Source organism: Haemaphysalis longicornis, unplaced genomic scaffold, assembly GCF_048455015.1.
Source record: "Haemaphysalis longicornis isolate Haplotype H1 unplaced genomic scaffold, Haemaphysalis longicornis Haplotype H1 scaffold_52, whole genome shotgun sequence".
Taxonomy (NCBI): Eukaryota; Metazoa; Arthropoda; class Arachnida; order Ixodida; family Ixodidae; genus Haemaphysalis; species Haemaphysalis longicornis.
The window spans coordinates 1,574,568-1,594,477 of record NW_027526388.1 but is presented as its reverse complement, the minus strand read 5'-3'; the positions used below and the strand labels follow the sequence as shown (position 1 = coordinate 1,594,477).

General features: G+C 49.9%; 1 protein-coding gene across 1 annotated transcript in view; it reads right to left on the bottom strand.

Annotated features, from left to right (window-relative positions):
* LOC144140856 (juvenile hormone acid O-methyltransferase-like) overlaps window positions 1-438 on the bottom strand; it is a 54,522-nt gene extending 54,084 nt beyond the window's left edge. The window contains exon 1 of the mRNA XM_077672367.1: window positions 322-438. The gene's annotated coding sequence lies outside the window, so the exon portion shown is untranslated. The remainder of the gene's footprint in view (window positions 1-321) is intronic.
* Window positions 439-19,910: the final 19,472 nt, after the last annotated feature.

Below are 19,910 nucleotides of genomic sequence, written 5' to 3'. Positions count from 1 at the left end.
CGATGACATATGTTCATGGGCATCAGTTACGAAGTTAATGTTCGCTGGAATTCATGGTGCCAAGGTAGAGCCCTCACTTGTCCGCAGTGGCTCTGAGTTGGAATCCTAGTACCTCCAGGCTGTTGATTTTATTGTTTCACTCGAAATCTATTTTGTGGATTTTTTTTTCACTCAGTCAATTTGTGATAATTTTCACACTCACTTTTCTTACCTGCAATGCAGTGGTGCGTTCGAGCCGGCTTTCGGAACAGGTTATTTGGAGCACTTCCCTGCACTCCGGAAATTTCTTTCACACGCAATCATTGAATTTAGTTCACTTACCTGCAGTATGTTCAGTGGCTGCTGTGGGGTGGTGCCGTTCAGATCTCTGTCCACACAACGCGCGTAAGAACGCCGTTTATACTTCGGAATATAACGGCGTCATACGTATATCCACCCACGTATTTTTGCGCTTTTATGAGAGAACAGTCCAACAGAAAGAGACGAGACTTATTCACTTCGCCAATTAGTAGCAACGGTGACATAGTCCAGTCAATCTTTTTCGCCCCTCGTAGAATTTGATTCGGTCATTCACGTGCCGTAACTTCTAGCTGTTTGCATGATATCATATCTTCTTTGCCATAAAAGCAAATCTAACATGGCGATTTCATGTCACACTAGTCAGCGAAAGGTCAGCCGTGTCTTCCATCAGTTCAATCGTGATTTGTAGAAAAAGGGCAAGCGCCTCTAGCACGTAGAATTAGATTCGGTCGTACGCGGCCGTAACTTGCAGCTGTTTACATGATATCATAGCTACTTTACCATAAAAGCAAGCCTAGCATGCCGATTTCACTTTACACTAGTCAGCGAAAGGTCAGCCGTGTCTTCCATCAGTTCAATCGTGATTTGTAGAAAAAGGGCAAGCGCCTCTAGCACGTAGAATTGGATTCGGTCATACGCGGCCGAACTTGCAGCTGTTTACATGATATCATAGCTTCTTTACCATAAAAGCAAGCCTAGCATGCCGATATCACTTTACACTAGTCAGCGAAAGGTCAGCCGTGTCTTCCATCAGTTGAACCGTGATTTGTAGAAAAAGGGCAAGCGCCTCTAGCACGTAGAATTAGATTAGGTCGTACGCGGCCGTAACGTGCAGCTGTTTACATGATATCATAGCTTCTTTACCATAAAAGCAAGCCTAGCATGCCGAAATCACTTTACACTAGTAAGCGAAAGGTCAACCGTGTCTTCTATCAGTTCAACCGTCATTTGTAGAACAAGGGTAAGCGCCTCTAGCTAATGAGTATTTGTAACAGCGGTCCCACATGCAGCTGCGCGATAAGCGGATTGGTTCACGATTCATTACTAAAACGTTACGAAACAAGGCTAAAACTATGCATATTGAGGATGTAGCGCGACCACTCTGCGTTCCCGTCACGTCAGTCTACGTCCTTTTTTGTCGTTGTTTGCTTAGGTTTCCATACACGAACATGCAGAAAAGCCTACAGCTGTGTCCGCTCAGAGTGGCTAGTCGGAAAATTCCTTCATCGAGCAGATCTGCGGTACTACACCCATGTTATAACAAGAGTTAATACAAAATATTACGATACTGTTGAATAGTAAGACTCCGGAGCCACTTGGAATACAAAAACGGAAAACCTCTTAGGTGCAGGTGGAATCGATCGCTAGTTCGAGTAATTTTGTAATACAAAAAACGAACATGGCTTGCTCTGCGCCGGAAGGCATGACAAAGCCACTGAGCCACTCTCCGCGACATTCCGTATAAGAACTATGACATATTCTCTTTGTGCTTCTTTAATACCAGTACAATTCTAAATTGCGTATGTTGCATTTTCTATTTCAACTATATTAGGTCCCCGATTACTGCGATGGTAATAGTGTGGTTAAACTATATATGGGTGTATAGTGAACAGCAGTTACGGTGTTTTTGTCTATGAACTCTCATCATATAAGTATGTTTTGTCGTGCATTGTCAGCGTGTATACCTAGGCGGATACTTCACGCTAAATTCTCGTTCGTCATCTTGAAACAGTCATTGGTCTTGAGAAACCGTCATTTACAATTCAATAAATAATATTTTAGAGCCTCTTGGGTTCTGTGCAGCTGATAACACATTTTCGTCGTTTCTAGGAAGGCGGAAATTTAGACTATTGGCAATGCCTCCAGGAATGTTTTTGCTTACCTTATCTGCTCGTTCAAACGAGATATTTACAGACACACAACGTAATGACTTTCACTTGAAACCCATTCTACGTTTGCTTCCTGGAGGCAGATATACCAAGACAACGCATTATTTAAACGAGATCGTGTTATTATTTTGTTTTTTGTGAAAGTTGGCTATTTAGGATAACACAAAGCTGTACGTACATATAGCCTCCGCAGTCCCAACGAATCATCAACAAGCGTGGTCGGATAAAGACCTAAAATTCCATTTATTGCCCATGTTGCTGTTACCCGCGTTGTTGTTTGTTGGATCTATTGCCCACCTGCCCGCAAAGAGCTATACGCATCTGCCCATTCAAATATAGTACGAAAGGGCCATAGCGTCACCGGTTCTCCAGGCTGCACTGAAGAAGTCGTGCCTTCATACAAGGTATGAAAGCTTTGACTGTCAGCTACAGAGAGTTTTGTCAGCCACCTACCCGACCTCTATTTTGGTTAGTGTTTCCGAGGCGTTGCTGAGAAAAGCCAAAGGCGAAGCCCGTCAAAAGCTGTCAAACAGCCTGAGGCGAAGCCAGTTGTCCTACCGTATGTGCATAGTGTTACCCACAACCACAAGAAGGTGGCAGAAAGTCACAAAGTGCCTGTGGTGTTCTCCGCTCCAGAAAAACTTGTTCGCCTGTGCGTGCAAATTTCTGGAAAACCAAATAAGAAAAAATTCGAAAAGAAGCACGATTTGTGCCCTGTGACGTAGGAGTGGTGTACGAGATACCACTTTCATGCGGGGAGGCCTATATCGGCCAGTCGGGCAGATGTGTCAATGATAGGGCACGCGAGCACAATTGGTTACTAGATAAAAATACGGGCGCGCATTTACCAGCGCATTGTGATCAGTGCAGGCCATTCAGTCCTTGGCAGTCCAAACGCAGACCTTTTTTTGAGAGGAGTAGTTATTTCGCCTTTTTTCACTTTCTTATGGTTGATAACTTTATCATACCAAGCTAGTGAAGCTTGAATGGAATGTGCTATCGAAATTTGAAGTTTTTAGGACCATTTTTTTTTATCTGGGCGTTGGTACCAGTCGCTGAGCCTTTTAGAAGTGTAACTTGAAACATTTCCCCCCCTTTATAGAGGTGTTTTAAGTAATTGATTGATTGATTGTGGGGTTTAACGCGCCGACGCAACGCAGGCGATGAGGCGCGCCGTAGTGGAGGGCTCCGGATTAATTTTGACCACCTGGGGATCTTTATCGTGCGCCGAAATCTCGTACACACGGGCGTTTTTGCTTTTCGCCTCCATCAGAAAAGCGGCCGCCGCGGCCGGGAATCGAACCCGCGACCTCGTGCTCAGCAGCGCAACGCCTTAGCCACTGAGCCACCGCAGCGGGTAGGTGTTTTAAGTAGAAAGCATCAATGTGTTTTGGTGGATTTCTATGGTAAAATTTGTCAACAACAAAGTGATTGATATATTGAAGACAAAAATGTATTGAGGAATTTGTACGAACACCTAATTTGCTCACAAATTCAGATTTTTCTTTTAAGTTTTGGTTACAACAAAATAAAAAAAAAACATATTTGGACATCTGTGCGGGTTACATGCACCACAAAAACAGCTTGATATCGCAACTGGCAAGCCAAATAATGAATAATGTGGGAAAACACAATTATTTTCTTTGTATTCTTCCAGGGCGCATTTCTCAAGAATCCTGCTTCCGTGAGCGTTTACGATATTCTACAAACGAAGCCCGGAAATTTGAATTTGAATTTGAAGCCCGGAAATTTGAACCAATTTCATCACACAGGCCCATTTCCCTAACCAGTACCATGTTCAAACAACTGACGGAGCATGTCATATACAGGCATGTCAAACTGTTTGGAAAAACATAGCATCTTTTCAAGTTGTCCGCACGGTTTTCGTACGGGTTATTCCTGCAACACCCAACTGGCCAGTTTCGTTCACGATCTTCACAAATTTATGCATGCCGTTTGGCAGGTCGATGGTGTTTTTCTTATTTCGATAAATCCTTTGACCGCGTTCCTCTCCACAGAATAGTACTAAAACTAGCATAACTTAATCTTTACCCGGTTGCCCTTAGATGGATAAAAGCTTTTCTTTCATCTGGTCTCAATTCACCTTTGCTATGAATGTTAATTCTTCCTCTGTACCAGTAACCTCTCGGGTCTCCCAAAGAAGCGTCCTTAGCCCTCTACTCTTCATCGTCTATGTTAATGATTTGGCCAACTCTCCATCTTCCAAACTTTGATTGTTTGCAGGTGACTGCGCAATATATAGCGCGATTTCCTCTGATTCCGACCGTTCAACCTTGCAATCTGATGTTGACAAAATTAATCTCTGGTGTTCAACGTGGCTCATGCCACTAAATGCAAACTGCCAAAACTACTTTTGTATTCTTTACTAACGCTATTAACCATATTGCGACTTCTTACTCCTTGAATAATGAGCCACTTGGTTGACGCCATCTTACAAGTGCCTTGGCCTAAACTTTCAACAGGATCTAACATGGCGGCTTCACATCAAACTTTCCCCAGCAAGCGCTGACCGGTCTCTTAGATGGCTAAAACGTAATTTAAAACAGGCTCGATCACATTTAAAAAAGATTGATTTCACCACTGTAATCTATAAAACACTATAATCTTTCAAAACGTTCTGCATCATCTCTCTCAGCTTATTTATTTCAGTCAATCTGTGCTTTACAGCACGGAGATCCGCTCGAATGTCCCGCCGGAGACATCAATAGCCTTCATAGTATCGTCCTTCGTCATGACTAGAGCGAACAATGATCAGTCAAGTACAGTAAAAAGCGAAGAACGACAAGGGGAACAAGTGCGTTCGGCAGCGGTGCAAACCACACATAGGAATATTGCAAAAGGGAATGCCTCACCTTTAAAAGCAGATGCAATTGAACCACGCAGTCGATGTGCACCGCTGCTGAAGTGCGGAGAGCTGGCGTGTTGCAGCTCCTTTTCAGTCAGCGTGAACGGCTTGCCGGCCTCTGGTGGGCCCTGATATAGACAGCCTCCTGATTGCAGACCGATTGCAGACAGCCTCCTGATTGCAGATCGCAGCCTCCTGATTGCAGACCGTTCCAGTCAGTGGAAGCTCTTCGTTTTGTGCGCCCGCATGTTCCGCTGTGACTGGTCTCCGAGATGAACTGCAAAAGCAGAGGCAATTGAAACACGCAGTCGATGTTCACCGCTGCCGAATTGCCGAACTTCCACAAACAAACTTTTAGAAGTCTCGCGTGCTACCTTCACAATTTATCTTATTGTCTAACGAATACCCAACGCTGTATGGTTTAGCTTGTATCTATGGTTTGTCTCTTTGTTGCTGCTAATTACTGGTTACATTGCGTGGTGTTGTATTTTGTCCGTATTTTTCTATTATGTCGACTTGCCCTCTGCCACCCCCCCCCCTTGTAATACCCTCGTCTAAAGGGCCTTTAGGGGCACTGTAAATAAATAAAAAATAGATTAATAAATTATTAAATAAATAAATATACAAATACATAAAAAACAAAATAATAAATAAATAAATAAATAAATAAATAAATAAATAAATAAATTGTAGTGCGAAAGAGGTACAAATACACCGAAGCCGCCAGTCCAGCCATGCGTCCATGGTTACGTTCGTGGTAACGGCAGCCAACAGTTCTTCGTTTACTATCTCCTACCCTTTCAAGAAGATTGGCCATCGTGCAATAACGACGAGGAAGATGAAAAACCAGTGAACCGGACAGCGATCATCATCAGCGTGGACCGTGAGAAGAGCGCGTGAGAGCCAGCCGTGTGCCCCGCTTACTTTGAACGGCCTTCGCTGAGCAGCCTGCTGCATTTCCTTCAGAAATAAAGCATCTCAATAAATAAATAAATAAATAAATAAATAAATAAATAGCAGAGCCGTAAATAAAAAAATTAAACGCCCAAAATATAAACCACCACATCAACAACCCCATACAGTCTAACACGAACCCGAAATATAAACAATGTAACCGAATTTGCTAATCATAGCCAAATGTGGCAATGCAGAAGTTAAAATTATGTGAAGTGAGGCAAGAAACCTTACTCGTTACTAGACATTATTTAGAATTTTTCGCAAAATCTCCCTCTTTTAAAATTTACACCATTTTCCCGCGAGGGGAACCATGGGGTATATGCGACGCATCGGGGGTTGCCGTTGCGTTCCTGTTATGTTAGCGTGTGGATTGCTGTGGTTGTGTGTCCTATTTACGCAGCATGTTCACCCACGATGCGTCGCATCTACCCCATGGTTCCCCTCGCGGGAAGATGGTTTAAATTGTATCGGGGTGGCCGGTGCTTGTTACGGTTTCGCCGACCATCGTGATATCAGGCCTGTTAGTCTCGAAAAAGGTCGACAAAAACGTCCTTTCGATCTTTAGGAAAAACGACATAAATAAAGATACAGCAGATTTATTGAATAGTCACTTTTATCATCACTACGATATTAATTGGACACCTGGCCACGCGGAGATGTTTGGCAACGTTCGGGCCGAAACACTCGCACGTGAATTAAGAACGCGTGCACCGAACGTCTCCCCGGAAAGGTCCGATTGTCGTGACACCACGAACAGTACACAAAGAGACCTTAAAGTGAACAGAAGGGAATTACATCCGCATCACCCTTACCTAAACTGGCAGCAAACCGTATTACTGAGACAAGCTCAGAATAACACTACATACACCCCAGCTAGACCGCATCTTTTCTCTAAATGAAGGGCAGGGGAACCACCAGCTTGCAAACACTGTACTTGATATCCCAATCAGAAACATGTCCTATGGGAAGGTCCGTAAAATCCACCAAGCATTCCTGACTTACGCACAGCGACGCAGCTGCCATATCTCATTGACCCGACCTTGCTGACTGTCGCCTCCACTTTTGAGGAACAGCTAGCTCGAGTGCGGTACATCAAAAACGCATTAGAACTGAGTTCAGCATTCACTGAAGACCTGTCGTCAGGTTTTCTGAACCGCCTTTGGTTCTAAAGAAAGCCCCTCTCTCTCTCTCTCTCTCTCTGCTGTCGGAGTGAAAGTGTACGATGCTCCAACGAAGTAGCATGGCTGTTGGATGATTCCGCTAAACAGTGCATGGGATGCCTAGCGACGGGAGGGTTTTTCTGCGAGATAAATGAGGAACCACGCACTTGGTGACAGCGAGGTGGGTGGTGGTGGTGATTTATTAACAAAGGAGGGAAGAGAAAAGGCCTGGGGATATTGTTGAACTCAACGGGGAGTTCACCCTCATACGACCCAGTCCAGGGAAGGGGATTGGGGCTTCAAAGGATAGGAAGAGAGAAGGGGAAAGAGAAGAGTGGTAGGAGAGTGGGAGATAGTCTATATCGCGTTCGTTTAGTCCATGACTCGATGGCTACAAACGCAGCGCTAGTCCTGTTGTAACCAGGAAGTTGACTAGGTGCTGGAAGACCTCCCGTCGGATGGCGTCCGGTCCCGTGGTGAACAGGAAGTCTTCTAGCTTGTGGCTTGGGGCACCGGGTCGCTGGAGTTCGGCCCGGAGTTGCGCCCTTGCGGTGTCGGGCTGCGGGCAAGAGCACAGCAAGTGCTCTAGCGTCTCGGGCTTTGGGCAGTCTAAGTAGGTGGGGATGCTGAGCGGCCTTGGTGGTGCAAGCGCGCTCCCACGTTGCAGCAATTGAGCCGCAGGCGAAGAAGGAGCGACCGGGCATCTCTGCTAATGCGTCCGGGCAAGACCCGTGGGGCCTGCCCACTGACTAATCGGGCATCTGGATGCATGGCCTCCACCACTCGTGCCAGGATAGTCCTTGCAGCGTCAAATGACACCACATCCCGGGAGGCTGGAACCCCTGCCTGGCGAGCAGCACCTTTGGCCAAGGCGTCTGCAACCTCGTTGCCCGTGATGTTCACGTGCGATGGCAGCCAGTGAAGTCGCAGTGGACACCCCTGCGCTTCCACCGCATGAAGCTTGGCCGCCAGCGACCGCTCAACGTAGCCGCTAGAGCTGGCTGGCTGGTCGGCGGCACACAGACGGAGGAGGGCAGACCATGAGTCAGTCAGGATGATGGCCCCCCGGGCCTGGGTGCCCTGCTTGAGAACAAGATCTGCAGCCAAGTGGAGTGCAGCCAGCTCTGCGCGGGTGGATGAGGCAGGGAAGGGCAGGCTGCACACCTGGCTGGTGCCGAGTTCTAGGGTCTTGCAGGCGGCTCCGGCTCGGCCCATCGACTGTTGTACAGATCTATCCGTGTACACTTGCAGATGTCTGGCAGCGTCGCCCTGCAGCAGGGCAGCCACCTCTTGGTGGACGGCCTGGGGTGGAGTCGACCTCTTACTACGGACCCCCGGGAATGTGGTGACAATGCGTAGAGCCTGCCCCGTGCCTGTGGGTGGTGGCTCCAGGCGTGGCCGCTGCGGCAACGCGATGTGGCTCTCGTAGGTACTGAGCAGCATGCCCATCCGAGAGTTGGGCCGGCTGCGGTAGCGCTCAAGGAGTACCACGCCGTCAGGTGTGCCCTACAGGCGGTGGATGTGGTGGAGACCCACCTGCAGGGCTCGCATCTGGATGGGCTAGAAGCCTGCGTCCGTGTATGGCGCCGCCACGGGAGATGTGCTCGGAAGGCCCAAGCAGAGGCGGATAGCCCGGCGCTGATCCACCTCCAGCTCCTTCCACCGGCGCGGCTTGAGTTGCACTAAAGGCAGAGCATAGAGGACGGCGGACGATGCCATCCCGTGGAACACCTTCAGGGCCACGGTGTGTGTGCAGCCCTGTCCATGCGCCAGCAACCTCCGCACGGCCTGGTGGACCCTCGTTGTGCGTTTCCGAAGCGCCTTCACCGCAGGTAGCCAGGACAACTGGCAGTCGACCAGGAGCCCCAGAAACTTGGCGCTAGTGCACCACGGAAGGGTCTGACCGTTCAGGGTGAGCGGCGGTGTCGTCTTGCGTGCTCTGTAGCCCCACGAGTGGAAGATCATGGCCTGCGTTTTCGTCTCGGACAGCTGCAGGCCACGGCTTGTCAGGAAGGCGGCGACTGCCCTCAGCACCCCCTGGAGACACGCCTTCACCTTGGAGAGTAGCCTCGTTGGTCCTTGCGCCCAGATGGTGATGTCGTCAGCATAGACTGCCATCCCCACTGGAAATGCAAGCCCAGCTGGGATGCAGTCCGGGAGTGGAGCCAGGATGAGGTTGAAAAGAAATGGGCTGAGCACACTCCCCTGGGGAACCCCCGAGCTGACATCTCTTGGGCTGCTCGTTGCTCGGCCCACCCTGACTCGTAGGGTCCGGTTAGTCAGGAACGCCCTCACGTATCTTCGGAGGTGCCCCGAAACGCCCATGCTGTCCAGGGTGTCCAGGATGGCTGTGTGAGGGACGGAGTCGAAGGCCGACTTCATGTCCAGCAGGAGCAAGAAGGCCACCTCCTTGTCGTGGCGGGCCTGCTCCAGCATAGACACCACATCTCCCAGGGAGTCAGCCGTGCAGCGGTGGCGCCTGAAGCCGCTTTGCTGATCCTTGAAGACGCCCCGACGATCAGCAATCCACTGGAGGGGGGCCAGGATCGTGTTCTCCAACAGCTTTCCCGCCGCGGACGTCAGGGAGACCGGCCGGTACGATGCAGGCTCGGTGGGCGGCCTACCGACCTTCAGCATCGGCCTGACTAGGGCCACCCGCCAAGAAGGTGGAAGGCTGCCCTCCCTCCACACCTGGTTGAAGAGCTGTAGCAGCGGCTGCAGCTTGGTGATGTCCAGGTTCCGGAGCATTTGGTATGTCACCCCGTCAATACCAGGGGCGCTTCGCCGCTTGGGGCATCGATACAGGGCGGCCCGCAGCTCCCACAGTGTGATGTCACCACTGCAAATGGCCACCACTTGCGGGTCCTGGGGAGCCACCGGAAACACGTGCACCTGGACTTCAGCGGCAGGTAGAGCCGGGGTGAACTGGTCGGCTAGCCGCTCTGCCAAGGCCTCCTCAGTGATGTGCAAGGAAATGGCGGAGGCCAGCAGGGGGTGCCGGTTGGTTACGGAAGGCTGGAGAAGGGCCCGGAAGACTCTCCAAGCTTTGGCCGGATCTCAACGTGACTCCATGGAGGAGCAAAGCGACTCCCAGCTCTGCCTCCACCGCTGCTTGGCTCTCCTCCTGCACTGTGCATCCACCCGTCCGTACGCCGTCCAGTCTTCCGGACGCCTGCTCCGGATGGCCCGCCGTTGCAGCTGGTTGCGCCTGGCCCGGAGTCTCAGGAGCTCCGGGTCCGGTAGTGCCGTGTAGAGGGGTACCTCCCCCCGCAATGTCGCCTTGTTGGCGCTCTGCACGACAGCTGCCAGGAAATCGGGCTCTGGGTCCTCCAGACGCTCTGCCATCTCCTTGCGGTAGGTGGTCCAGTTGGTAACGGCGTAGATCCTGGTGTCTACCCGCCTGCGATCGCCCCTGGGGGTGACCAGGATGGGGTAATGGTCAGATTCCCAGGTTCTGGTGACGGTTTCCCAGGTGTAGGCACACCGCTGGGACACCAGTGTGACGTCAATGTGAGACAGCTCGACCGTGCCCAAGGGACCAGGGTGGGTGAAGGTGGGGCTGCCTGTGTGTGCCACGAGCAGTCCGCAGGCTGTGGTAGCATCGAGTAACTCTCGTCCCCTGCGGGTGGTGCTGGGGCTGCCCCAGGCTGAGTTGTGCGCGTTAAAATCTCCGCACACGACAACGTCCGGGCCCAGGTGGGCCCGCAGCCGTCCCACTGCTGTGGCATCCCAGGGCCGCGTTGGACGGACGTAGACGCTGGCCACAGTGGTGTCCGTGGACCCCATGCGTGGTAGCAGCACAAATCGGTCCCCACAGTAATGGTTGCCATAGCCCTGCCGGACCTTCGGTGGTTGCGGCATGGGTATTCTCAAAGGAATCTTGCAAGGCGCGCTGATGTCCCATAGGCTCTTGATGCAACATCCACATTCTGGGTAGGCTTGCCCGTGGCTCCAACTAATAAAATCATGTCCTGCTTCTTTGATGGTCATCCCTACCATCGTGGCGATGTCTTGCTGAGGAAACACGTCCAGGCTAGCAAGAGCAGCTACGTTGAAAACACGGCCGAAGTTCGGGGTAACCCCACGCATGTTTCGGCCCTTAAAGCCACGGCAGTGTGGCAGTACATCAGCTGCTTAAACCAGGTTCTTGATCTGATTTCGATCAAAAATTCACACCTCCAACCCTCTCCTGTCCCCATCCCAAACACTTGCATTTAGAAGACAACACAGTCTCAGAACGTCTGCAACGTTAATCATACGTTTCTCAGGGCAACTGGGCTCGCGGGCCAAGGATCTGCTCGCATTTCTTTGTGGAATCTGTTTCGCCAAAATAACTGTTTAATTGCTCCGCACAGCTGTACTGGGGTAAAAGCGCGTCCTTCAAGCAAGATCCCCGCTGTACGGCAAGGATAAAAACATAGGTCAGCTTGTAATGTCTGCTCCGGTCGGTTTTTCTGGAAGACCATTTGGTAGTGTTTAAGCTAGTCCTCCTGATCTTCGCGATACTTTCCGTAGGAATTGCGAGGTTCTTTTTGGGGAGACCAAACAAGAACCTGTCAGGATGAGACGGCACGTGTATCCCCTTTGTTGCCTCTCCTCTAATCACGCTCTTGCCTGGCCGTGTTTGTATATCCTGAAGCAGCCTAGAGCTGCGCCTGCTTTCTCAGAGATCACGTGCTTAGAGGGCGACGTTATCTGGCAAACTGCACGAGTGTTGTGGTCGAAAGCAATAAGATGAATTCATTTACGGTGACTGACGCTGGTCGAATGGGTTGTCGAGCGAAAGGAAGACGGCTGGTCGCCACAGCCTCGTCGTCTTCGCTCATTCACTGCCACTTGTCCAACTAGACAGCACATTTATTTCTGTCTTCGGAAGTATCCGCATGTTTCTCCTAACGGTGGATGGTGGCGACGCGTTATTCGAATTCCTCAATGCATTTTAGCAGCGTCAAAATACGTTGTAAAGTTCTTTCATAATTTTACGGAAGAATGAAAATCTCTTGCGGAGACACTACGGTTATGTCATCCAAACCAAAACGGATACACACAATGGGCACAAACAAGAAACCAGCAGCTAAGTGGCTAAGCATCGTCGAAAATGTTAAGGAGTTCCAATCAGGAAAATAAAAAAAACCTGAGACGGTTATGGCGCTACCTAATGTGAAACTTGAGATGTGCGCGAAGGGCAGTCTTCGCAGCGACAATGCATAGCTGCTGCTTCGGCACCGCGGACATCTGGATTCTTTCGTCTGTGGCGCTGATCTTCTGTCCCGGCCCCACATCCTTCATCTCTGTACTGCGTCATCAGCGAACGCACTACTGCGCGCGCTACTCTGGCGTTATATCCTAGCGTGTCGCCGCCATGGAGCACGTCTCCCGCAGCCTATACATACCCCCCTCCCCCTCACACTTTTGCCATTCTGTTCTGCTCCGATTTTCTGCTCGCTTTATCTTCGGTTCCCTCTTCGTTATCTCGGTTTCAGTGAGGCCGACCGTAACGAACGAGGCGAAACCCTAGAAGTGGCCGCTTAAGAATGGCGCTCTACAACACAACGTGTGTTTGGCACTTGCAAGGTTCCAGCGCACCGCCAGAACTGGGAGCACAGCGATGGCGTTGCGGCGTCTTACACCCATGTCCCATCTCTTGACTCCCGGTGGTGCGGCACCGCTCCTAGCTCCCTCTCTCGTTTTAAACGCAGTTCACTTGGAGGCGGGGATGATATATTTGGCAAACTCCATGAGCTGACTGGTTTTCAGAGGGAGTCCCTAGGCTAGTGGTTGTCACAACCACTGAGACGTGGCACGTGCCCGGGCGCCTCACCTCTGGCTCATTCACCCCGTGATCGCCTTCCCCGCCGGGCCGCTATCGCTTGCGACTGGACGTCATCCTGCGGGGATGGCGTTCTCGCATCGAGCGGTTGGCGCAGGACATGGCGTCAATGACCCTGCTATTCATCTCCCTTGCGTAACCTTTTTGTGCATGCCTTCTCCATGTGTTGGGAATTTCATGTTCTTCCCTTGTCTTCGCATGACAATGTCACTTTTAAAGCGGGTGCATCCTACAAATGTCAATTATTCCTCGCTTCTGTTTAGTTTTTGGAGCCTCAGAACATTGACGCATCTATATAGGGTCATTTCCCAGTCCAGTATCGCTCTCACTACATGAATGTGACCATGAACGCTTTTCCAGCACTTTGCCCTTTTGCACTCGCCGTCTCCGGAGCGCTAATGATTGGTCAGCTTGTAGCTCACTCTAATTGCGTGAAGCCACTGCGAATGCGTAAAAAACTTTTGTGATTGTTTCTACGTGTTTTCAACAATTTAGTCGCCGCATTTCTGGGTTTGTGCGTGAGCGCGAGCGCATGCGCGGGTGTGTGTTTGTAGTTGTGTGTGTTAGTGGGCGTGCGTGTCTGCATGCCCGAATGGTGTTGCAACAATCAGCGCGTGTAAAGAGACAGAAAAATATGTCTGGCTTGTTTGCGGTCAACCTTCACAGAAAAGGCGCACTTCGCAATCCTCTTTGTTTCGTGGAAAATCGGCCAATTATATTGCCCTGTTTTTGTTTGCGATATAACAAGAATTGTCTTTGCCTGAGCGCACAAAATAAACCTTTTATAAATATTTACAAGTGTGCACAAGTCACTGGAGGGCCATCGGCCGGGACATTGTTGTCGCCGTGGTATAGAACACATATGGTTGCACGGTACCCATTCACAACCTTCCCTTAAGCCATGAATCCTCGGCCTATATGCACCCACGGGTGCCCATTAATTCTTCCAGCATGGACAAGTCCCTAGGTCTCTCCTGGAACTGCATAGCTCAATTTCTCAAATAAATTCTCCATTTTGTAAAGTTTCGGCTGTGTGAAACGTCCACTTTCTCTTGCTCCCTCTTTCTCCCTCTCCTGGGGCACCCGTCCCGCTTTTCTACCTAAATGAGGAGGCCCGAACTTCTCCTCAGACAGCTGTCACTAATAGTCAACTGCTGATAAATCAGCCGGCACAGCGTACTGGCAAAATGTGTCTACCTTAGACACAGAAGCAAGCGTACGACAGCGAGAATACGCACCCAGCACCCACTCTGAGGGGACAGGAAATGTTTCCTGTATGCTATACCCCTCTGCGCAATGCTTGGTTGGTCACAGCTGTAATTGCAGCTGGAGTGACTCTAAATCGTGGTAGTTGCTCTTATTCGTCCACTGTAACCACTTTCTTCAGAATGTTGCGGTAACGGCTTGCGTCGCCCGAAGGGGCTCAGGCTCGTCCTGCTCGTCATCGCAAACACGTGGTTCCCAAGACATGCAAAAACCATTTCGGCTGCAACTGTGCATATTTTTGACACTTCGCAGAGAAAATGTGTCTTTTAACAACTCGCCATGTTTTCAACGTGACTACAGTTTTGACAGTGCTGTTGCGCCAGATATAACGTGGGGCTCTTCCTCCCACAAGGCTGGGGCGTCCATTCCCCGACCTCATTGGACAGCGTTAAATTTAAACAAGGAAGACCACAACCAGAGACCTTTACAAAACCTTTTGGTATCAAAGTGTCAACGCTTGTAAATAAAAGTAGTTTAAACTAGCGCTGCTGAGCCCGAAGACGCGGGTTCGATTCCCAGCCGCGGCGGCCGCATTTCTTATGGTGGCCAAACGCAAAAACGCTCGTGTGTATGAAATTTCGCCGCACGTTAAAGATTCACCGGTGGTCAAAATTAATCTGGGGCCCTCCACAACGGCGAGTGTCATCGCCTGCGTTGCGTGGGCGCGTTAAAACCCTACAATCAATCAATCAATCAATCAATCAATCAATCAATCAATCAATCAATCAATCAATCAATCAATCAATCAATCAATCAATCAATCAATCAATCAATCAATCAATAAAAAAGTTGAAACATAAAATCCAAACAGACAATTATTTCCACATCTTTTATAAGAGGATTCATACAAGAAGCTCAGAAGTTGGACAAAAGCAGACAAAATTATTAGATTTTTTTTTTGAAACAAACGTAGGCTGTGATACAAAATAGTCGAACACTGCTATACCCATAAAATTTGCGTCAGTGCTGTAGCTTCAGTTACTGATCACATTGATCGAGTTTCGAATATAGTGCAGGCGCGTTAAACATTAGAATTAATCAATCAATCAATCAAATTTAGTGAAATCATTTTACGATAATGCTTGTTTTGGTAATGCTTGTTTTGTTTTGCTTTGGTAATAGACTCTATGCAAAATGCGCCCCGCCATCTCACGTCGACTCCGGTAACTAGGTCCGCCATTTTGGTACGGTCGTTTGAAACCGAAACCAAGTAGCAAAACATAGAAGGCGGGCATTGACCGCTCTTGGTGATGGACTGCAATGCCGGAGCATTGCTGCGTGCCGCAGTGCACGCAACGAGGAAATACCGGTCCAGATGGAGAAAAGGCGCGTGAAGTTCCACGCTCTTGAACGAACTTTCTGACGAGAACTATGCCGGCGCGAGCAACCTTTGTGACACGCTGAGCGCGGTGCGCTGGGAGCGATATTTGTCATTGGTTCGCTAAGCCCGGGATTTCGTAGTCGCTGTCCGGATGAAAAATACAGCTGCGTTGGAGTTCCGTGGTTCAGCCTTTGTATTATAAATGAAGCCTGAGCGTGCGTCACCTATTTACGACTGACAGCGGCGCTCGAGCGGGGAAACAGTACCACACGTTGTCAAAATTAGGCTTTATTTCTTCACTCGTCCCTGTGGCTCTACGCCCGCTTCATTTCATTGTTAAATGGTACAGCTTAGCCCCTTCACGAGCCTTTATCTTACCTAGGGCTGTAAACTTTTCTTGCCGCACTACGCCGTCACGGCGCGGTTGAAAATTTCCTCTGTGGCCGGCGCGCACGGTATCGGAGTATGTTGTTAGTTTCTTTTCGGTGCATTTAGCCGCGTGTCATTGCGGAAGTGGCGTACACTGTTTTATGATGATCTGACGTTGGAAAATTCGAGTTTCTGCACTTGGTTCCCGATTTGCCGGGCTGACAGGTTTGTTTACGTCAAGTTAACTTGTTGCCCATTGTCATTTCAGCCGCGATGTATTTACTGTCGAATATTTTGCGTCTAAAATACACACTCACTCCTCCTCTAGTTTGTCGCATACTGCATGCATGCCTCCGACGTAATGATAGTGGCCATTGATGTAGGTAGCTGAGGCAATTTTCAAGTTCTCATCAAAAAAAAAAAAACCGGCCAGAGTTGCATCAGTCCGCCGCGCATCAACTTGAGGGCTTTTGCTTTTTTTGTATCCACAGTGGAAATCCAAGTAAATGAAAATACTTCGCTGATTTATAGCGCGTGCAGTATAGCAAACTGTGGATATAAATTGAACAAAGGGAAGCATTCGCGCACCCCTGCATGCAGCGGTCTAGTAAACACGACGTTGCCCAGCCTCTGCGTGCTCGCGAGATGACCACGGCGTGATGTGTCTTGAATGCTTGCTGGTAGCTCATAGCTGACCCTCCGGGGGCCATGCCAGTCCTTGTTTTTGTTACTGTGGGGGATGAGACCAGCACAACTGGGGCAAAAAACCCATAATCAAGGCTACCAAGTTTTCTCTCAAGCGCTTGCACGGCACTTTATTGCTGCTCGCATGGATCCTGCACTCGACTTGCGCCGAACAGACCCATTGGCAAGGGAAGGGAGGGGCCATTTTCTTGCGGGCTTCTCCAGTCAATGTCTTGGACACTCGCTGGCTTGATGCCCTGCTGTCTCAGACGTCCCCACTGTTGTGGCAGTTGTGCACGCAAGCTCCGGTGGCGCCTTTTTAAAACCTTGGACTTGCAAGAGGACGAGTAGGTGCAGAGCTGCCAGGATGTGACTGCATGCTCCACTGCAACCCGCCGGGCCCTCGCACGCTGCCTCCACAATCTCCCCACTGTCCGTCTCAGAGGTGAGGCACACAACCTAGGGCCGGCCAATTTTTCTCTGGGAGCGAAAGCAGCTGCTGACCACATGGATGAGGCCCAACCTGCAAGAACAGAGAGAGCAACCGTAAATAGCACTCAGGGAAGAACAGGACTAGTCCGCTACAGTTTATGCTAAAGGGACAGAGCAGAAAGCAGTGGCCGCAAGGAACAGACTCAAAATGACCAGATTTTGTGTCTTGCTTAACACTGTTGCAAGGGCAATAATCTACACCTCAAACAGCAATGATGTCAAAATTGTTTCTCAAGTTCGAGCGTGCAAGTATCGCTGCATGCTTTGTTAATGTACTTTCAAGAGAACCTCACCGTGGGTAATGATACCAGTACCCGCATATTCGTGTTCGTCATAACTTAAGCAAGCAATATTATGATTATCTGGAACTCACTTCCAAAACCTTTCGAGATAAACAGGTAAACTTTCTGGCTATACCGATGACCCATCGAATTAAAAAAAAAATTAGTTCAGTGAGTTCGAGCTAACGAGGTTTTACGGTATTATCTGTTCGGGCACACTCAAAACATGCGCTTTAGAAACTACCACAACCACCCCACTGCCAAAAAAGGACAAGCCAGACGCACAAACCGATTTTTGCGGCAGGACATGCGCAATAAATAATGAAAACACACACAAAAAAGAAAATTCAAGGCGCATGTGCACTTTTGTAGTTGACTTCGCCGCAAAGCACAAATGCTTTGCGGCAAACGCGTGGGCGGACGACCATCACGGAAAACGGCCGCCAGTTTTCCGTAAACATCTTCGCCAAAAATCGTCCCGTAATTTCGATGTACAGCATTTGAAAAGAGCTAATCCACCCACTAGCGGTACGGTCTGGCGATTGTCGCTTTCCTCTTTCAGGGTTACTGCAACAGGGTCCCCGCTACGCATTTACATGGTAAACAACGGTGAACAAAGTGCTATACAAATGCTCATACCGGTTAACTCGCGTCAAGGAAAAAACAAAGATCTACTTACTGCGAGTCGCACGTGTTTGTCCGCACCGATGAAGGCGAGCAATGCGGCTCCGTGGCTAGGCGGCATGCCCTGCTGCTCTGGGCTCGGATGGGTCTTCGGCGCGGCACCACGAGTGGTGTGAGTCCTCAGACACAGTCGGCAGCGCAGACGAGTCCTTCGTCCACAATCCGTGGTCGGGACCCGGAAAACGCAGTCCAGTTTGAGCCATACCGCGTTACTGTCACCTACTCTTCCACAGTAAACAATACGAGACTTCGCGATCGTCGCCCGTACCAATATGGCGGACGGTCTTGTTTACATCAGTGTTGCTAAATCACCAAGCAATTTCGCATAGGGTCTATTGTTTTGGTAATGCTTGAAAATAATTTTTTAGATGCCTGTACGATGTGAAATGCTTACCTTGCCACTTCTCGCTTTGGTGAATTTCTCCTCTGCTTCAAAACACTATGACAAGCCCCCTCATTTCGTCTTCATTATTACCGACGATCTGTTGAGTCACCAAAAATCGCATCACATTGTCGCGTCCTCGCCAATCGCCCCAAAGCTAAGCTGGTTCCACAGGCGCACGCCGGTGTTGCCGCGACGCACGAACCATCGGTTCTACACCCGGCCACCTCTCGCATGATCACCAAGTGGACTGGGCCGCCACAAGCGTGACGGAGGTTGGCGAAGACGCTCGGCGCATCGGTTGGGTGTGAGACGCCGAGCAGCGAACAACGTTACTTTTAAAGACGATAGTCTTTCTTGGGCTACTTAAACTCAGAAATCTTGGTCTGTCTGTCTGTCTGTCTGTCTGTCTGTCTGTCTGTCTGTCTGTCTGTCTACCCGTGATACGTATGTGGTACGGGTTGGGCTTTTATTTTACTTTATAGCCCTTTAGTCTGTCTGTCTGTCTGTCTACCCGTGATACATATGTGGTACGGGTTGGGCTTTTATTTTACTTTATAGCCCTTTACTCTGTCTGTCTGTCTGTCTGTCTGTCTGTCTATAACTCGATTCAGCCACTGTCGTGAAGTGAAACCGAAGACGACGGCGACAAACCAGACACGCTCTAAGGGTCATCAGCGTCTTGCGGGGTAATTCACCCCACACCCCACACACACGATCCGGCCAATGGGCAGCGGCCAGCGACAGAGGCGGGCTGGAGTAGCGATCCCGAGAAGAACAGTGGAGTCGGAGTGTGGAGCGTGGCCGGGATGCACGGCGGTCGGGCGACCGGACCCATGCCGTGTTCCAACGGGTCTTCCACAACCGCGGCCTCCAGAACTTCTCCTCCGCAAGAAAGTGGGGTGGGTTTGCAATGGTGAAAGACAGCGACGCCCCAAGACAGCTGCGTTCACCACGACTGTGCTACGGGAGCTGGGACCGCGCTCTATCACCGCGGCCTCGGCACGTCACCTGGATCTTTCAACGCCGAACACCACGACTGCGCCCCTGGGACGTGGAGTAGGACAACCGCGTTCCCGCACTGAACCATTACGGTGTCCCCGCCGTTCTTTCCCGGACTTTGACTGTTTCTGGTTTGTTTAACTTGTTAGCGTTTTCTATACCGCGTTATCGCAGGCCCCCTCTATTCTTCGGTTCCCCAGTGCTGTTTAGTTTCTCTGTCCATAGTGTGTGTACTTATTTGGGTTTTGGGTAGAACATAAACATAGCCTCGTTGCCAAAGTTTATTCTTCGAGTTACTATTGCCCCCCGAACCTTACAATAATGGGCGTCCGCGACAGGACAAGACTAGTTCGTTTTATATTACCCATAAAACCCACGATGGACACACGGGAGCTCATTGCTATGGGCGAACGCTTGGGATTGAGTG